The sequence below is a fragment of the Amblyomma americanum genome, chromosome 3 (assembly GCF_052857255.1).
Source record: "Amblyomma americanum isolate KBUSLIRL-KWMA chromosome 3, ASM5285725v1, whole genome shotgun sequence".
Taxonomy (NCBI): Eukaryota; Metazoa; Arthropoda; class Arachnida; order Ixodida; family Ixodidae; genus Amblyomma; species Amblyomma americanum.
In genome coordinates, this window is record NC_135499.1 from 87,567,838 (window position 1) to 87,585,842 (window position 18,005).

Genomic DNA, 18,005 nt, shown 5'->3' on the forward strand with positions numbered 1-18,005 from the left:
ACGCGAGACTCACCTTGTTTTCACGGCTTTCTACATGAAGATGACGAGGACTGGCTGGAGCAGTTCGACCGAGTGGCCGTTTTCAGTGCGTTCCCATGCCCATTATTACTGAAAAGGGACTACTTAACCCCTGTCAGATTGGTTTCAAGCCTGGGTGCTCTATATGGTGTGCGCATACTGACCTCGAAAGCCGTGTCCAACTAGCGCGCCGGCGTCGACAGTATGCTGCGCTGGTAACTCTAGACATCTCAAAAGCATACCACAGTGTCGAACATCGGCCTCTGATGTACAGACTACGGGCTCTGGGCTTGCCAAGTTATTTTGTGGAATGGGTGTCTGCTTTCCTGGCTGACAGAGAATTTTATTGTTGTCAACGCGGAGTTTCTACAAGGAAATTTCATCAATCTAGAGGTGTGCCTCAAGGTGCAGTTCTCTCCCCTGTTCTATTCAACCTCTTACTCAGTTCGATTCCGACTTCCCCTGACGTGACTACGTACGTGTATGCTGACGATATAGCTTTCTTTGCTGCTGCGAGTGATTTACATTCTGTGTATATGGTTTTACAGTCATATTTAAATTCCCTTGACCGATGGTTATCTGAATTACACTTAAGTCTTAATGTAAACAAGTGCGCTTTGTTACCTTTTCCGGTTACTCAACAGGTACACATTTCATTGTCTTATCGTCATCATGTCATTCCTCAGGTATGTTCCCTAAAGTATCTCGGGGTAACTTATGACTCCTCTCTCTCTTGGCGATCACATATAGATCAGGTTGCTGCGAAAGGGATTCGGGCGGTAGGCCTTCTGCGAAGGATGAGTAGCCCTCGCTGCGGTATGCGCAGACATGCTCTTCTGCTGATTTACAAAATGTATATCCGGCCAATCTTGGAATTCGGTTGCGTTTTATTTTCTGGAGCAGCTGCATACAAACTGCGCCCACTTCTGCTCTTAGAGCGAGAAGCTCTGCGCCTGTGTTTGGCTCTCCCTATATACGTGGCAAACAATGTTTTGTATCTGGAAGCGCGGGTGCCGTCTCTTACTGCAAGGTTTCGCCTTTTGACAGTACAAACGTTTTTAAAGTTTTGCGACTCGGAGCAGCATGCATCCGAGTTGATCTTCCTAGGGCAGCGAGCGGAGTTCTTGGGGGTCGGATGGTCTCGCCTTCAAACTCCCCAAATCTGTTTCGTTGAATCTTTGCTGGGCCCACTCAACGTGCGAATACCTGAAATTGTTCCGGTGCGGTCCATCCCTGCAAATGTGTCTATCATCTACGATGACATTTATCCATGTAGTGCAAAATTACTGCCTTTCTCATAGTTAAATGATATGTCGCAGGATTACTTGTCGACCTTCAGCTCACATGGTGCAATTGCGACTGATGGCTCGGTGTGTGCAGAAAAGGCAGGTGTAGGTATTTACTCCTTGTCCCTTGACTGGTCTTTTTCTCTCCGTCTCAAAGATTTCACTCCTATCTATCTGGCTGAGTTTCTAGGAGTGGTCCTCGCTCTGCGCAAGGTACCAATTTCTTTATCAGCAGTAATAATAATTACGGACTCGTTATCTTTATGCACTTCCCTCTCGGCGTCCACTGAATCGCAGCTCTTTCGGATACTAAAATTCCTGATCCCTCCACACATCACATCAATTCGATTTCTGTGGGTTCCTGGGCACAGGGGTCTTCTATTAAATGAATCAGCTGATGCTTTAGCGAAGGCAGCCCGGAGTGGACCGATTGTTGACCCGCTTCCAACAACTGCTTACATCACGGCGGCACGCTTTCGACGGTACACTGTAATGAACAAATTGGGCGCATCAGCGCTTACTTCCTTGGACGACTTCCAGCACCTACTGTTCCCATGGAGAAGCTCAGTCTGGCAATCGATCAATCTTGAAGTTTCCTTCACGAGGCTTCGTTGCCGGGTGCCGAAACTAAATTTTTACCTATACAGGCCTGGTCTGGCGATCTCCCCATTGTGTCCGTATTGTGCGGAGCCGGAAACAATAGAGCACTTTCTTCTTTTTTGCCGTCGCTACTCATCGATTAGGAGGCGACTATTAGAAGTTCCAATACAGAATCTCAGTTTGCGCCTGTCTTCTGCGGTTGTTCTGTCTCTTGGCGGTTCTATGCTTGGCCATACCAATGGGAATGTTTGCTCTGCCGTTCAAAATTATCTCTTAGAATCAAAACGTCTACCATCATGAACTTTCGTCCTGACCATCCCATTATCAGCTTCTGTATTTCGGTTTTTACAACCACTTATAGTAATCCCTACCCCTTCTTTGCCTAAATTTTAGTTTGTATGACCCCCCTAACCTCCTGCAACCACCTCGGCTACGGAAACTGTGCGATCCAAATTTTGGTAGGTCATCCCATGCTTGCCACATGCAACTGGTCATTTAAATAGTCACCGCCTGTTTATGGCCAATCCCCCTTGTGGGTGTGTGCCATTGTGTGAGGTCAACAACAACAACAACAGTGCGTGGGACGCTGACACTAAGCTGCGCTTTATGTACTTCGCGCTTGAATACTCGGCGACGACATGGTTTGAGCATTTTGAATCCAGCCTCTCCACATGGAAAGCATTAAAGGCGGAATTACTGCGCACTTTTACTAGTACATTTCGCAAGAAAGAGCACAAAAAATATATCTCCAGAACCACATCCAGCAACCACACGAGAGCCTGTCCGCGTATGCTGAAGAGATAAAACAGCTTTTCCGTCGCGTGTGCCCGAGCATGTAGGAAGACGAAAAGGGCGTTTCTTGATGAGGGGTGTCAAGGAAGAGCTGTTCGCTGGCCTAGTGCGAAGTACTCTAGTGACTGTAGCAGACTTCCTCAGTGAGGTGGCCACAATGGAAAAGTCCCTTGAAATGCGAGGCCGGCAGTACCAATGCGCCACTTTATTAATAATCGCCGCCATTGCTGAGGGAACTGGGACCCTTTCCGCAGAATCGCTGCGCGAGCTGATCCGGGCCATAGTGAGAGAAGAGGTAGCGAAGTAAATGCCGGCTGCTGCGCAACCACATGTCTCTACGTTTTTTGATCTCGTATCTCGTACGTGAAGAAGTGCTGCAGGAACGAGGCGTCTCTCCACTCTGCCCAGTCACTCGCCTCCTCAGACCTTAAGTTATGCCGCCACAGCAAGCCGTTACGTGCCACAGCCAATACCGCACTTCGAGCCACCCCCACCCCCCTCCAGCCGTTCCTCTGTCATTTCCCAGGCCGAACGTGGTGCAGCGCGCGGGTCTTCGACTGACTGACCTCTGGCGAATCGCAGACCGCCGGCCGTTGTGTTACCAATGCGGCGAAGCTGGCACATCTCTTTCCGCTGCCCGTACTTCTGAGTCTTCGCGGATACCTTTTCGACGGACGCCGACCGCTGCCTGGTCAGAGGCCGCGGGAGATTGCAGATTACATTGCGCAGTCCAATCCCGCCCCAACCTCTTCTCCTGATCCCTTTTGCCTCGCCGATATAGCACTCCTGGGCAGTGGAACCAATCCTAAAGTACCCGCAGGGGAAACTAGACGCAGCAGCCTCTGGAGGTGCGGCTGCTCTACGGCGCAAGCTCGAAGATCCTCCAACGTCGCAAAACACTTTTCCGCTCCTGCAGCCCAACACGTAGCTCTAGACAACTCAGCGCCCAGTCGACCAGACACCACGATGACTTGACAATCCGTGCCGTCACCCTGCCGCCAATAGCCAGCGCAGCGGCACTCCTTCGACGCACCAAAGCCGCGACCGAACACCTCGACACTGGCGAACTAGGACTCCACCCACTACGGACATAAAGATTTAATACGACGAAAACGACGTTACTACCATTGTAGATATTGGCACCGACTATTTCGCGTTTAGTGGACAGTTTGCCGCGGCGCTCAAGAAGGTGACTACCAGTTGCGACGGCCCGCAGATACGTACCACTGGAGGCCATTTGATACAGCCCACGGAAATATGCACGTCGCGAGTAACAGGGCTAGGGTATACCATTCCTGGCAACGTTCGTCGTGCTACGCGAGTGCTCTCGTGATGTAATACTCGGTATGGGCTTCCCAAAGGAACACCGCGCAATCATCAACCTGCAGGCGAAGTGCGTCAAGTTTTCGACTGAGATTGCCCACCGAACCAACAGCACACTACCAGCGGCACTACAAATTATTGACGAGCACGTGAGCGTGTCGCCACATTCTGGTGACGTGGTGACCGTCGGCACAATGACACTCCAAGTAACAAAAGGTATCGCCGAGATCAAACGGGTTGTGCTTCTGGAAAGAGGCTGTTGCCCGGGCAGTTGTTCTCCTCGCCGATGGGAACGTTGATATCTTGCTTACCAACTTCACCAATGAAGACCAGCACATCAATAAATGATAACTGTGGCGTACTCTGATGGCATCAAAGAAACTAAGCCTACGCATAGTTTAACCAGCGCACCGCCAAGAGCATTCGACACCCCTACCTACATGAACTGTGACGTGAATTCAGACCTACTTCACGACCATCAATATTTCCGGACCCAGCTCAACCGCTACCGTAGCTGGTTTGCGTCATCGGCTGGCGTCGGGTGCGCATATCTTGCAGAACACCGCATTATTATAGATTACGGTGTCCGTCCCCTTCGTCAGTCACCCTATCGCGTTTCCCCCAAGGAACGCACGGCTGTCAGGGATCAAGTTCAGGATATTCTGGTACCAATGTCAATCGCCCCTCTCAAAGCCAGTGGGCAGCCACTGTGGTCCTTGCAGAGAAAAAGTTTAGGACATTCCGCTTTTGCGTCGACTACCGTCGCTTGGACACCCTAAAGAAAAAACATGCTTATCCTCTGCCAAGAATCGACGAGGCCTTGTATTGCCTCATAGACGCGAAATATTTCTCTTCCATGGACTTGAAGTCGAGGTACTGCAATTCATTGTCGACAAGAGAGACCGCAAGAAGACGGCTTTCATCACACCAGACGGAGTATACGAGTTCCAGGTCGTGCCTCTCGGTGTTCGCTCAGCCACTTTTTAAAGGCTCGTGGACACCGTTCTTGCCGATCTGAAGTGGCACACTTGTCTTTTGTACCTGAACGACGTGATTGTCTTCGTACCCAAATTTCATGGTGCACCTTTGTCACATGTACGCGGTCTTACAGGCTATAAAGTCCTCTGGCCAAACACATAAAGCCGAAAAATGTCATTTTTCTTACGAGGAGCTGAAGTTCTTAGGCCACGTAACAACCGCGACGACGTCCTTCCGGATCCTTAGAAAGCCTTTGCCATTGCGAATTCTTCCTCTGCCGCGTCAACTGCGAGATGTTCGCCGCTTCCTAGGCTCATGTACATATTACGGCCGGTTCGCCAAGTTTTCCCACACCCGTTACTCGCTTGAACAAGGCTGATGTGCCGCTCACTGGAGGCATCTCGTAGGAGCAGGTTTTTGGGGAACTCCAACGTTGCCTTCAGACACCATTCATTCTGGCGCATTTTGAAGAAAATGCCAAGAGAGATGGGCACACTGGTGTGGGCAGTGTTGGTTTCGGCGGTATTCTGGGCCAGATGAGGAGGGGACAACAGCGTGGTGTCGCCTACGCATGTAGGCCTTTTTCCAAGACTGAGGCCACCTGCTGTGCCACAGAAAAAAGAGTGCCTCACCATCGTATGCGCAATTTCTGTTTCCTCCGTACCTCTACGGGAAACCTTTCGAAGTCATAATCGACCATCACACGCTTTCTTGGCTAGCCAGCCTCCGGGATATGTAAGCGAGCGTCTCTAGATGAAGCACACGCCTTCAGGAATATAATACTCCTGTGACGCCGAAGTTCGGCTCTAAACATTTAGACGCCGACTTTCTTCCTCGTGCTCCCGGGCACTCAGCTCCGGAAGCCCCTGTTGGCGACGAAGCGACAGCGAACGCCCTTACTCTCACCGACTTCGCCGACGAACAGCGCACTGACGCTGGTATCCGAGCTTTACTTGACTTCCTTCAAGACGCACGCGCCACGCTCCCTAAGACATTCAGACACGTTTTTTTTTCTCTCTGCCTCCGTGACGGCGTTTTTGTGAAATTTGTTTTTTCCACGAACAGTCGCCAGTAATTACTTGTGCCAGCAAGCCTACGCGAAAAACGTTTGCACGCCTGTCGCGACAAAATCCCTTCTTGCCACCTCGAAGTCGCTCTAATCCTCACCAGAAATCAGGAAATGTACTACTGGCCTAGTCGATCCGTCGCCGTGACACATTATGTACAATATTCCCGGGACTGACAGCGACGTAAGGTTCCACCTTTCATGCCCAATACACCCCCGTCCAGTTCATTCCAACAAATCGTTATGGACTTGCTTCGACCGTTCGCTGCATCAAGCTCTGGAAATATAGTAATCATAGTCGCTACTGTCTCTACTGATGCGCTACGCAGAAACGGCAGCTCTCCCCACTGGCACTGAGATCGCCAAATTTTTCGCTCATCAAATTGTCTCGCGGAATGGCGCACCAGAGGTTCTTATCGCATAACGAGGGCTTGCCTTCTCGGCTGAGGTAATGCAGCTTATTCTTGTTGTGAGTCGCACACAGCCCCGCAGGACTACGGGCTACCATCCCCAGACAAAGGAAATAACGGAACCTCTCAGCAAGACACTTGCTGACATGCTGTCTATGTACCTGGACGTGTAGCATAGAATGTAGGACCAAATCTTACATGATGTCACGTTCGCTTACAATACCGCCGTCCAGGAAACCCCAACATGACACCATTTTTCCTAGTTTCGAGACGCACGGTAACGGCAACGCTCGACGCACCGCTTCCCCATTTGGACGAGCACATACGTGACGACGTTGCCGCTTTTCTCAAACGCGCCGAAGATGGTCGCCAACTCGCCCGGGTGCCTATCCGAGAACAGCAAGACCGGGGTGCGCGCCGCTACAACCTGCCCGACAATATGCCGAATTTCTCTCAGGCGACCGTGTCTGAGTTTGGTACTTGATCCGATGCCGTGGACCGAACCGGAAATGGGCAGTGGCTTAGCTCGGCTATGCCAGTATATACGTAGCGAAAGGGAAGGCATAGCTTGGTTAGCCTTGGTTAATCTTGATTGAGAGTCCAGGAGAGTCTGCCTATCTGGCTAGTTTTTGCCACGTGCTTGGTCACGTCGCAAGTCACGCGGTTGGCCATTAAAACGGAGACTTGGGCTAGTTGGAAAGCATTTGAGATCATTTTTTCTAGCGCTTAGTGAACGCACGAGACAAAGCACAAATACACAGGACAGACGCTAGTCCTGTGTGGAGCGGTGCGACCACGACGGGAATGCAAGCACGGCGAAACTGCGAGTTCGTGGTCAATGTAGCTTTCGCTACAAAACTCCTGCGCCGTTATTTCGGCCACTAGAGTGTCTACCGTCCAATCGGCGAGCTCAACTATGAGGTTGTGCCTCACAAGACGCCCGAATCCTGGCGACTCCAGCGCTCCGGGATGGTCCACATGGTCCCCCTCAAACCTTACCACGCTAGTACGCAGTGACATTGTGTCACGGGAAGTCGTCTTTAGCATTGGGTTGATGCTTCCTGAAAGGGGCGCGCTAATGCCACCAGCTGAAGAGGGCAACGAAGATTTCAGAGGAAGAAGTGCGCGGCTCGTGGTCTCTCCTCGACCATTTTTGCTGCCCGCTGAGGGCCCAATTATTTCGGGCTTCGTCCTTGATCCACCCGCAAGGGTACTTACTTCAGTGCGAATACAGTGGCTAGAGAGCCAGCACATTCCTCCAAAGAGAATTAAATAAAGCCGAGATGTGAAAAGATTTGAGCAAAGGCGTAACCTACTATTCTGTATGCCTGGTCATCAGCGCCAAGAACAATGGATGCCGACCGTTGAGCTTTTCCCGAGGGCCCGAGCGGCTCTTCCCGGCGATCGGCAAAAGTAGTCGTGCGTCGATGAACGAGGCGATCGCCACGATGAGTTACTCACACCAGAGAAAGCCTGAAACCTCGTTCATCGCCTGGTTCACCGCGGCGCGTCTAGTTTGTCACTGGCCGTGAAGGGGCGCTCCTATCGCAGACAACCCGCTCGAAGCAGAGAGATAGATTGGGCGTAAGTGCTTTGGAAAAAAGACAAACACATAGGGAAGAAAACCCTCAAGACATGAAAAAATGGTTTTCTTCCCTATGTGGTTGCTTTTTTGTGGGCTGCAGTTATGTCCAAGCTAAGCAACCAACTTGCCCAAAAACCCCGTTTCGCAAAGGAGAGATAGAACTTTGTGCGAAACAGCAAAAGGAGCCCATTGGCACATAGTGAAACATGCTCCTGAGCTCCTGACACTTCGTCCGCAAGGAGCTCTGGTAGCCTTGATTTTTCTTGAACGGTGGTTTTCAGCACAATGCCCAGGCATAGAAAATATGAATGCTTACAGCTTACATTCGCAGACCTTCGCGCATTCTCGGCCGGCGAGGATTCCTCCAGACCCCTACGACCTGCAGCATGTACCGAAGTTGCGGTCGCAGCGGACACATCTTTCGGTTTTTTTCCGCGCCATCAATCTTCTGGTTCTTACACACGACGGCATGGCCGCTTGCGGGTTTACTCTGTTACTTCATCGAGGGCATGTAGGTGCTGTTTTCCGAGTTTGGATCGGAATGAGCGGCCCACAAAGGTTGTTTGAAGTTTTTGTTCCTGACTAGTGTAATGCGTCTCGTAGCTCGTCGAAAGTGATCATCAACATCACCAGCCTGACTTCGCCCACCGCAGGGCAAAGGCCTCTCCCATGTCTCTCCAATTATAAGTGTCCTTCCTCCTCTAACACCTCCTGGAGAGCGTAATAACCGCGCAAATTCGTAATAACATGCATCTCACTCGCCACGAAGGTAGAAGGGAGGAAATAATCGCCGCCCTACGACTCACTAACTCTACGTCGTATATACAGACATAAGCACATATCCCAACTCTGACAAGGTTACTGAGGCGGTATCGGATTCGAATCATAAACCAATCCTAGAGGCGTCAATATGCGCGGGCAATCCCCAAAAGGTAGAAACAACTGCTGTCGCCTTAACTAACGTTATCAGAGATAATAATAATTGGTTTTGGGGGAAAGGAAATGGCGCAGCATCTGTCTCATATATCGGCGGACGCCTGCACCGCGCCGGAGGGAAGAAATAAAAGAGAGATTGAAAGAAGAAAGGAAGGAAGAGGTGCCGTAGTGGAGGGCTCAGGAATAATTTCGACCACCTGGGGGTCTTTAACGTGCCCTGACATCGCACAGCACAAGGACGCCTTATGAAGTTTTTCCACGATAAAAACACAGCCGCCGCGGTCAGATTCGAACCCGGGAACTCCGGATCAGTATCCGAGCGCCCTAACCACTGAGCACCGAGGCGGGTCCGTTATCAGAGATAAAGCCGGTTTTTCGTTCACCATCGTAACCAACTCTCAAGAAGCACGCAGACACATCACTCAAGGCCAAGTGCCCGCAATATAGCCAGTCATACTGAAATTCAATCAAACCACAGCACCGCATCGTTTGGATACCCGGACACGAGGGCCTGGAAAGAAATGAGGTTGCGTGAGGTCCAGCTCGAGACCTAACTAATCGAGCGGATGTAGCCCCAAGCCTCTGCCCAATCCTCTTACCCAACACTTATGGGGATCTATTTAAACAGCGTAGGCTAGGAAGGATCATCTACCCTCCCATATACAGGAAGCTTACAACAGCAGAAAGCATGGATTGGCGACGCCTCAAAACAAACGCTCATCCCAGCTTTACGTTATGAGCAAAATATACCAAGTCCACTATAATTCAAATGTGCCCAACCCTTTTCCACATAATATGGAGGTTTACAGGCAACCAATTAAACCTAACACACATAGTACACATATACGAGCAGTTGCAGGTGGCACATCTAACGAGACCTTAGAACACTAACAGCGCATCGTCCACCTGTTCCGCGAAGTGTCAAAAGCCAGCGGGGCCCTAGAATAAAGGAACCGACCAAACGGCTTGTCACACCTCGCTCCTTCCTTTTCCTTTAATAAGGTTTCCGTCTCACCCTTCGAAGTAGCCATAAACGAGCGCGTCGTTATTACAGGGAAAGTCTTCCTACGCTCAAAACATAGGAGTTCAACAGAACAAAAATATTATATATATATATAGTCTTACCACTTTAGCGCATTAATCAGCGGAAGCTGATTTGCATTAGCACCCTAGAGGTCTTGAGCAGTAGTCGCGAATTTGGTTTTGAGGAATGTAAATGGCCCACTGTCTCACATATCTCGGAGGACACCCAAACCGGACACTAGAGGAGGGAATAAAGGAGGGAGTGGAAGAAGGAAGGAGAAACGAGGCGCCGTAGTGGAGGTGAAAGGAGTAATCGTCCACGTAGTGATTTTTAACGTGCACTGACGTTGCACAGCACACGGGCGCGTTTTTTGCATTTCGCCCCCATAGAAACTCGGACGCCCCGGTCGGGTTCGAACCGGCTACTACGGCACAGTAGACCAGCAGGTCAACCACTGGCCCAGCTTGGCCCATTTTGACGTTTCTCGGCCGACTAAACGGCTGCGAGTGTTATAGACACGTTTTGGCATTTATATGCTCGCCTGCACACTCGCCGTGGGTTCGATCGCGTCCTCGGTGCACTTCACCGACTTCAGGGTCTGCTTGAACAAAGCAAATAGCCTAGCTGCCAATTTTGTAGTGTTCACCGCCTAAACCGTCCTTTGAGTTCTGAGGAAAGGAAAGGCGCACAAGTGGCGGCTTGGGTCACTGGGCCCGCCTATTGCGTTAAGAGGTAGGTGACAATGGTCCCCACACAACGTGGTACGCGCAACGCGTGAGACGGCTGCAGTTTTACCCCATAAATTTATGCTACTATCTGGCTTGTGCAAAGCTATAACAGATTTCGCTGTAAAGATTTTCACTTGCAGTTACAAAAACAAAAGCGATGACATTACTAAGCTATCTTAACAACGTAACTGCAATTTATCAGTAAAACGTGCAAGTTGTCATCATAGTTATTATCGTGTTTGCAATTCCTCAATAAAAAAAGGGAGGAAACAAAAATTTAAACAAATGTGCATTGATGAATTCAACACTCCATGTGTCGCAAAAAAGTACGCCTTTTATCGTTACTAAGGAGGGCGGGAAGCAGTGCCGAGTTTCAATGTGTTTCACCAAACAAGAAGTTCGCGCTTCTCGGAACATTTCTTCTCAGATTGGTTGTTGAGGTTCTTGCTTGGTTGTAGCACTGAAATGAGACTAGAAAAGAGAAAAAAACTCGCATTGACGGGTAGCGTATCACCTGTTATATTTTGAGGACATCCTTCGTGAAGTCATTACGTAAGCTGACCAAAAGCCGTACAGTATATGGAAGGCACGGTTGCAACAAGTGTCGTGGCTTAGGCGCCAGGAAAAGCTAATGATCGAGTTGGTACAGCCAGCGTTAGTATTAACTCTTCCCGTGAATAAATACAACATTAGGGCTTCGAGCGGCTCTGGGCTCTTACGAAGGCATCCTTAGAATGATCTATCTGAACTGCATTCAGTGCATACTTAGTTTGAAAACGTGCACCATGTATGCGGTCACGACAGGATTGCAATGACAAGGATGGGGGCCTGCGTTATGCAGAAGTAACGGAGATTAAGACATCGACCCCGCGACTTTAATGAATTTCCACCTCAAAACCACACGTAACTAATAAAGGAAGAAACATCAACTCGTTAAATCGTCTTGCAGAAAAGAGCGCACATTTTCACCCCTTGAAATGAAACGTAGTATGCAACAACTTAATGCCGTATTTGAAATGTAATGCTTTTGATGTTTTATGTTTTATGGGAGTTTAACGCCCCAAACCGACTCAGGCTATGAGAGACGCCGTAGTGAAGGGCTCCGGAAATTTCGACCACCGGGGGTTCTTTAACATGCACTGAAATGGCACAGTACACGGGCCTCTAGAATTTCGCCTCCATCAGAACTCAACCGCCGCGGCCGGGATCGAACCCCCGAATTTCCGGACAGCAGCCGAGCGCATAATGCTTTTGAGTATAATTTTATATGTACATACAAATGAGGAAAAGAAAGAATAAAGCATACCGGCTTAGCGCACTAATCAGCGAAAACTGATTGGAATTAGCGACCGAAAGATCTGGAGTGGCAGGCCCATTTTGCTGTTTCACAGGCGATTTGATTGTTGGACTTCTCACAGGACTATTTTGGCGTCCGTACATTCACGCGCTTGCTCTGCCTTATTCTGCTTACGGTGTTCGTTTTGAATGAGTTCCCGACACGCTTCACAGACTCCAAGGCCTCCTTGCGCGAAGAAAATAGTATAATTCCTAGTTTTGTCTGATATGTGTATAAACACTTCGTTAAGGAAAGGCGCAGAACTGGCTTCCTGGGCATGTAGACAAAACCCGTCGCGTTGGCTCAATGGTAAAGGCGCTCGTCTTCTGAGCATGAGTACCTGCGTTCTAACCCGATCGCGGCGGCCGTGCTTCAACGGAGGCGAAAGGAAAAAGAAGTGCTGTGTGCTGTGCGATGACAGTGCCCGGTACAGATCCTCATGTGTTCGAAATTATTCCGGAGGCCTCCACTACGGCACCTCTTCCTTTCTTTCTTCACTTCCTCCTTTATCTATTCCCGTAGGGCGCGGTTCGGGTGCCCACCGAAATATGTGAGACAGTTACCGCGTCATTTCCTTTCTCCAAAAACAACTTTCATTTTTTTCATCTCAGTGGACACCTCAGTCGCGCTGTTAGGCGGCGGTGGTGAAAATTGCTTATTCATTGAAAGGAAGGTTAGCAGGCCAAAAATATATCTTTAAATAGGCAGACTTCTTAGTCTGGGACTCCGCTTTACGAGAATGCTACTTGCGGCCATTCGACTAGAGCCCTTTGAGACTCCAGCCCCGAGAAATTGAGTAGGGCTATCTTCCGTGCCCTTGGGAAGGGGAAGGTTTTGGGGGAAGGAAAGAATTGTTCTCACAGGTCCAAACTTCGTGAAAGTCACCGGATACTTCCTCAAAGTGAGGGCAGCGCCCATAAATTTTGTGGTCAACAAGTATTCCTAATCCAGGACTCAACAAAGTGTTGGTCTGAAGGCGCCTCAGAGTTCCCTCATTGTATTTACTGAGGCGCTTAGCAGGGACCGGGAAAAGCCGATGCCGTTCGCAATAAAATCGCAACATTTCTCAGAATCACAGATGTTGTTTAATCTCTGAGTTGGAGAAGGCTAGATGATGTGCCCGGTGGGCACGCACTCGGGCGGCCGCGTCCGCAGCCTCGTTAACACTAAGACTCTGATGACCCGAAGTTCAAACTATGCGTTTGGGTTAAGGGTCTGATTTCCTTACTGGCAACTTGAGAATATGGTAGAAGAAAGGTGAAACATCACCAGCCAGGTATTGTTTACAGGCTCGCCTCGAAACTGTGATGTTTACGTTTGAATTCGGGTCCGAGGTAACCATGCAATCGCTACCTCTTCTACTGTCGCTGAATTTGGAGCTCGATATGACAGGCCCTCTAACGTGTTGGTCCTTGTGAACTACGGCAGCCGTATATTATCCAATGGGCGACGGCCCTGCGGCGATGGTGCCAAGCTACAAATTGAGGTAGTTCTTCGCCTTTAGTTTTCTCAAAACCACAGAAGGGTTTAGACTCAGTTGGTTCTGAGGAAAGGAAGTGCGCATCGCCGGCTTCACGGGTCAGTGGACACCTCAATCGCGCTTTGAGGTATGTGGTTATAATTTCCACGTACAAAAAATGGCCTGGCTTAGCTTATGGTTAAGCCTAGGATGCGAAGCATACGTCGCTTGGCAAGCCGTACTTCTCGTTCTTCTCCCGTTTCCGTGGCTCTTTGTAACTTGCGCTTTGCGGTCTGGCGAGCCGCCCTCTCCCTGGCCGACATCTCGCTGCTCAACTGACTCAACGAGTGCGTCGCCTTTTATACAATTGCGTGACGTCAGTATCTCCTAGCGGTAGGAGCGGGAGTTAGGCCGCCGGCGGAGGCTGCGCGTCCGCAAGCGAGCGCACGAGTTGAGACCCAGCTTTCACAGCTGTTGTGACGTCATATCACGTGGTGCGCCGATGTAGGTCAAGTAGCTACGCGGCCGCGCAGCAAGGAAGAGCTCGGTTGTGCGGCTAGTATGCTTCGCATAAAACGCATTACGCTTTGCACGTTTGCCGCTCTACCCCCTAAATTGCTTCTATTAAATTGCTTGTACAAAGCTACTGCAGCTCCCCCTGCACAATCATTAGCTCTGCAACAGCAGCCTTTGCATGTTAACCAAAAAAATTACGGACAATAAGGCGCCTATATTTCCGGGAGCGCTGAAAGAGAGTGCAAGATCGCAAGATCCAAGACTTCTTACAGGAGATTTATCGCGAGTGACCTCTTATACAGATGTGAGATTAATAACTGAGATTCTAATGCATGCTATATAACGCCGCTTTAAAATTCTTGTCCGGAAAAAAGAGTTTACCTTTTGTGTTATGCATTTTTAATTTGTCCCCACATAACTAGGTAGCCTACCTTCATACACTGCAAATTTAAGAAAAACCTCGTTCTGACATTTCCAGTATTGACGCCTTTTATTTCCATGCAGGTCTGTCCACACAACCGCCTTTGCGAGTCGCCATGCAACTGCGTAGGATATAATTTTTACGCTTGTTATGGCCACTGTGACCTGCCTGTACGGCCCCATCGCCAAGGTTAAGTTCGCCTGTACATCATGAGGGTAAAATGCGGCCGACTTGGAACCTGTTTTTCTCCTTACAATTTCAAGTCTCCTTTGCAGAAGGCCTGTAATATTCTCCTGTCTCTAAATTGGTGCGCAGCATTTCGTAAATTACGACGTTGATTCTCGGTTTTGCCAAAAGATATACACGACTTCAACCTATTGAAATTGCAGCAGCAGTAACATGTGACAGCTAAACGCATGAGAACGGGGCTTAGTTGGTTGTAAATCATACGTCACAAATAAACAATGGTCAGTTCACGCTTTATGTGTCGTGTCGGATCTTTGGTTGTCGCCAGTAAAGAGTACAGTGCGGTGCACGTATGAATAACACGCCATCTCAAAGGTTTACATAAACGTGCAGTGTTCAGCGGCCAGTAGAGGTATTGTAATAAAAAGGAAGTTGCCGTAATAAAAAGCTCCTGGAGCGGTCGTGTTATTCCTGCGGCACGTTCACAAGCACGTAGCGAACAGGTAACGCGTCCCCGCCTTTCAGAAGGGGAACGCTATCCCATGCAGGTTAGAAGAGAACAATAAAACAGAGACCAAACAAAACAAAACGAAGCCGTATTTATAATTTAAAAGAAAAGGGGTCAATAAGAAAGGGAAACACCATAAACACACAAACACACGCAACACACGTACAGCACTAGAGAATAAAAGGAAAGAGTTCTCCAAGTACTAAGCGTCCCAGGTGAAGCGCGGATGCCTTGCACACAGGGCGGACGCGGGTCTATGTAGTGCGACACATCGCTGGCGATGCATCGAAGGAAGGGGCGGAAGGGAGCCACGTGGTAGTAGGAGCGGAGAGAAGCACAGGGCGACGCCACTAATCTCCCGTCAACAGCCCGAATCACTTGGCAGCCACAGGAAAAACGTAGCCAGTTCCCGTCGACGGCGCCACGAAATGCCGGAAGGTTAATGCAGGCTATACAAGAGTGCCCTTAGGCAGCACGGACCATCAGACCATCGGCTGCCACCTCCACACCTGCAAACAACGCAGGATGCTTACGTCGGTGATCCAAGGGAGGTGACGGCAGCACGGATCCAACGTCCGACGGCTGCCACACCCATGCTTGAATGACCCGACCTCCGCTGCGGTGTCTTCCTTCACACCTCGGTTTTCTGACACGTCAGCTCTCCACTCCTCGTGCTCGCCACGCTCTTTGTCGCCGTCGCCTCGCACACCCGATTCGCACGCGCATACGCACAACGCTGTGCTGGCACGCGCAGCGCTCCGCTGTCTGACGCACCACTTTCGACGCACCGCGTTCACAAATTCTCCGAGGATATCTTGTGTACCTCAAATATGCCCCCCTCCCCTTCGAATAAGTTTTTTCGCAGAAAAATCGCCGTCGGTGCACACAATACGAATGTTCACGTGGGTATCAGACAAACGCCGTTGAGGCCACAACACTTATGTGCACGTGATAAACTGTCACGTTAGACGCCGCCGTAGTCACCGGAGGCTCTTTGAACAGTGACACATGGAGACACATGGAAATGCGCACAGAGGGAACATGTCAAACCTTATACAAAGACGGTCAAACGTTATACATGTGACAAATGGGAAAAAAAGCAGTAAAAAATATCAGACCCCAACTTAAACATGTTTTTATACCATGAATGTGAATATGTACACAGTGAACAAACCATAACCGGAGAACGAAAAGAAATAAACAACTCGTAGACACTCCTAGACTACATTTGCACAGGTACCCATTGCAAACAAACCGGATAGTACCACTGTACGTACAGTAGGATGGTATATTGGGCATTAAATTGCGGCAATTTATAAACAACACATGCAAACAGCGCCTACGTTCTTCGAGCTTGAGCCACCTTTTTCGATTACGAAGAGAGATGACGCCGGCGAGGTCTCTTGGGACGCACGCTCTTCGTATCTCTTCAGCATATTGATGTGGAATAGCTTCTCAGTGTGGCCCAAGACGATCCAATAATCCACGTCGTTCTTTTTTTCACAAACCACAAATGTTCCTTTCCACTGCATTAGCAATTTATTGTGGCTACTCGGCAAAAGAATGAGGGCATGATTTTCAACCTTTAACTGCCGCTTCTTGCTGTTTCTGACATAGTACCTTTTCCGGGACTGATGGGCACGCAACAGATTCTGATGTGCCGCTATCACAGTTTGCTCGAAACGTTCTCTTCGATCGAGAACGTAACCATATGTCCTCTTCGTGTCTTCTCCCAGCTCCTCCCTTTGTCCAGAGCTCTCTCAGGACTGCGCCGGTCCTCGCACATGTCCAAATATCAATTCAAACGGAGAAAACCCCAGACTCGCCTGCGGCACCTCTCTGTATGTAAACAGAAGGGGAGTGACATAATCATCCCATGTTTTGGGCTGCTCCTGACTGAACTTCCGCAGCATCTGCTTGAGTGTGCCGTTAAATTTATCCACCATCCCATTGCACATTGGATGGTAATGGGCCGTGCTGAGATGTTTCACCGCCAAGAGATCATTGAGCTCTCTCATCATCTCGGAAGTGAAACAGGAGCCCTGGTCACAAAGGATCTCTTTCGGAAAACCTATTCCTGAAAACATCTCTACCAAACCTTCTGAAACAGTCGCTGAATCTGTCTTTGGCAGAGTCACGGCGTCAGGATACCGCGTGGCAAAATCGAGGAGAGTGAGAATATATCTATTCTTTTTCACCGATGTGGGCGACAGCGGACCGAAACTTTTTACAGCGAGTCGATCAAATGGAGTCACGATAAGAGGAATGCATCGCAAGGGAGCTTTCTCTACTTTGATATTCGGGCACGTCCTTTGACAGGCGTCCACGACCTGATAGGATAGCATGAGAGCACGCTACAAACCCGGCGTCCAAAAGCACTGCCATAGAGGATCCAGAATCGGTAGGCCAAGCAAACACGGACACGCTAAACTACTTCAGGGGCGCCATAATGAGATATCCGGCACCAGACAAACAACTAAACAGAAAAGAAGCCTTAATCTGGCGGACCTACAAACGGGAACATACCCGAACTTTACATACTAAACAAAATTTACCCCACCCAACATGAGAACACATGCACCTGGTGCGGGCACAAGCCCACGCTATACCATATCACGTGCGCCTGCTAAAAAGCAAAAGAAATAACCATAATAGAAAACTCGAGTGCGGAAAATGGGAGAGGATGCTTTCCAGCGACACCCTGAAAGTCCAGCAAGGGCGTGCTCGCAGGGCAGCTACCCTCAGCGGCGCCCTGCATTAGGGGCACCAACCCTGGATATCAAAATTGAAGACGCCGTCTGAACAACCGCTAAATCGATATGTAAATTGAGCA

General features: G+C 49.5%; 1 long non-coding RNA gene across 1 annotated transcript in view; it reads left to right on the top strand.

The window, feature by feature from the left end:
- LOC144123137 (uncharacterized) overlaps positions 1-14,958 on the top strand; it is a 41,892-nt gene extending 26,934 nt beyond the window's left edge. Inside the window, exon 4 of the long non-coding RNA XR_013313017.1 lies at positions 14,562-14,958. This is a non-coding gene — a long non-coding RNA (uncharacterized LOC144123137). The remainder of the gene's footprint in view (positions 1-14,561) is intronic.
- Positions 14,959-18,005: the final 3,047 nt, after the last annotated feature.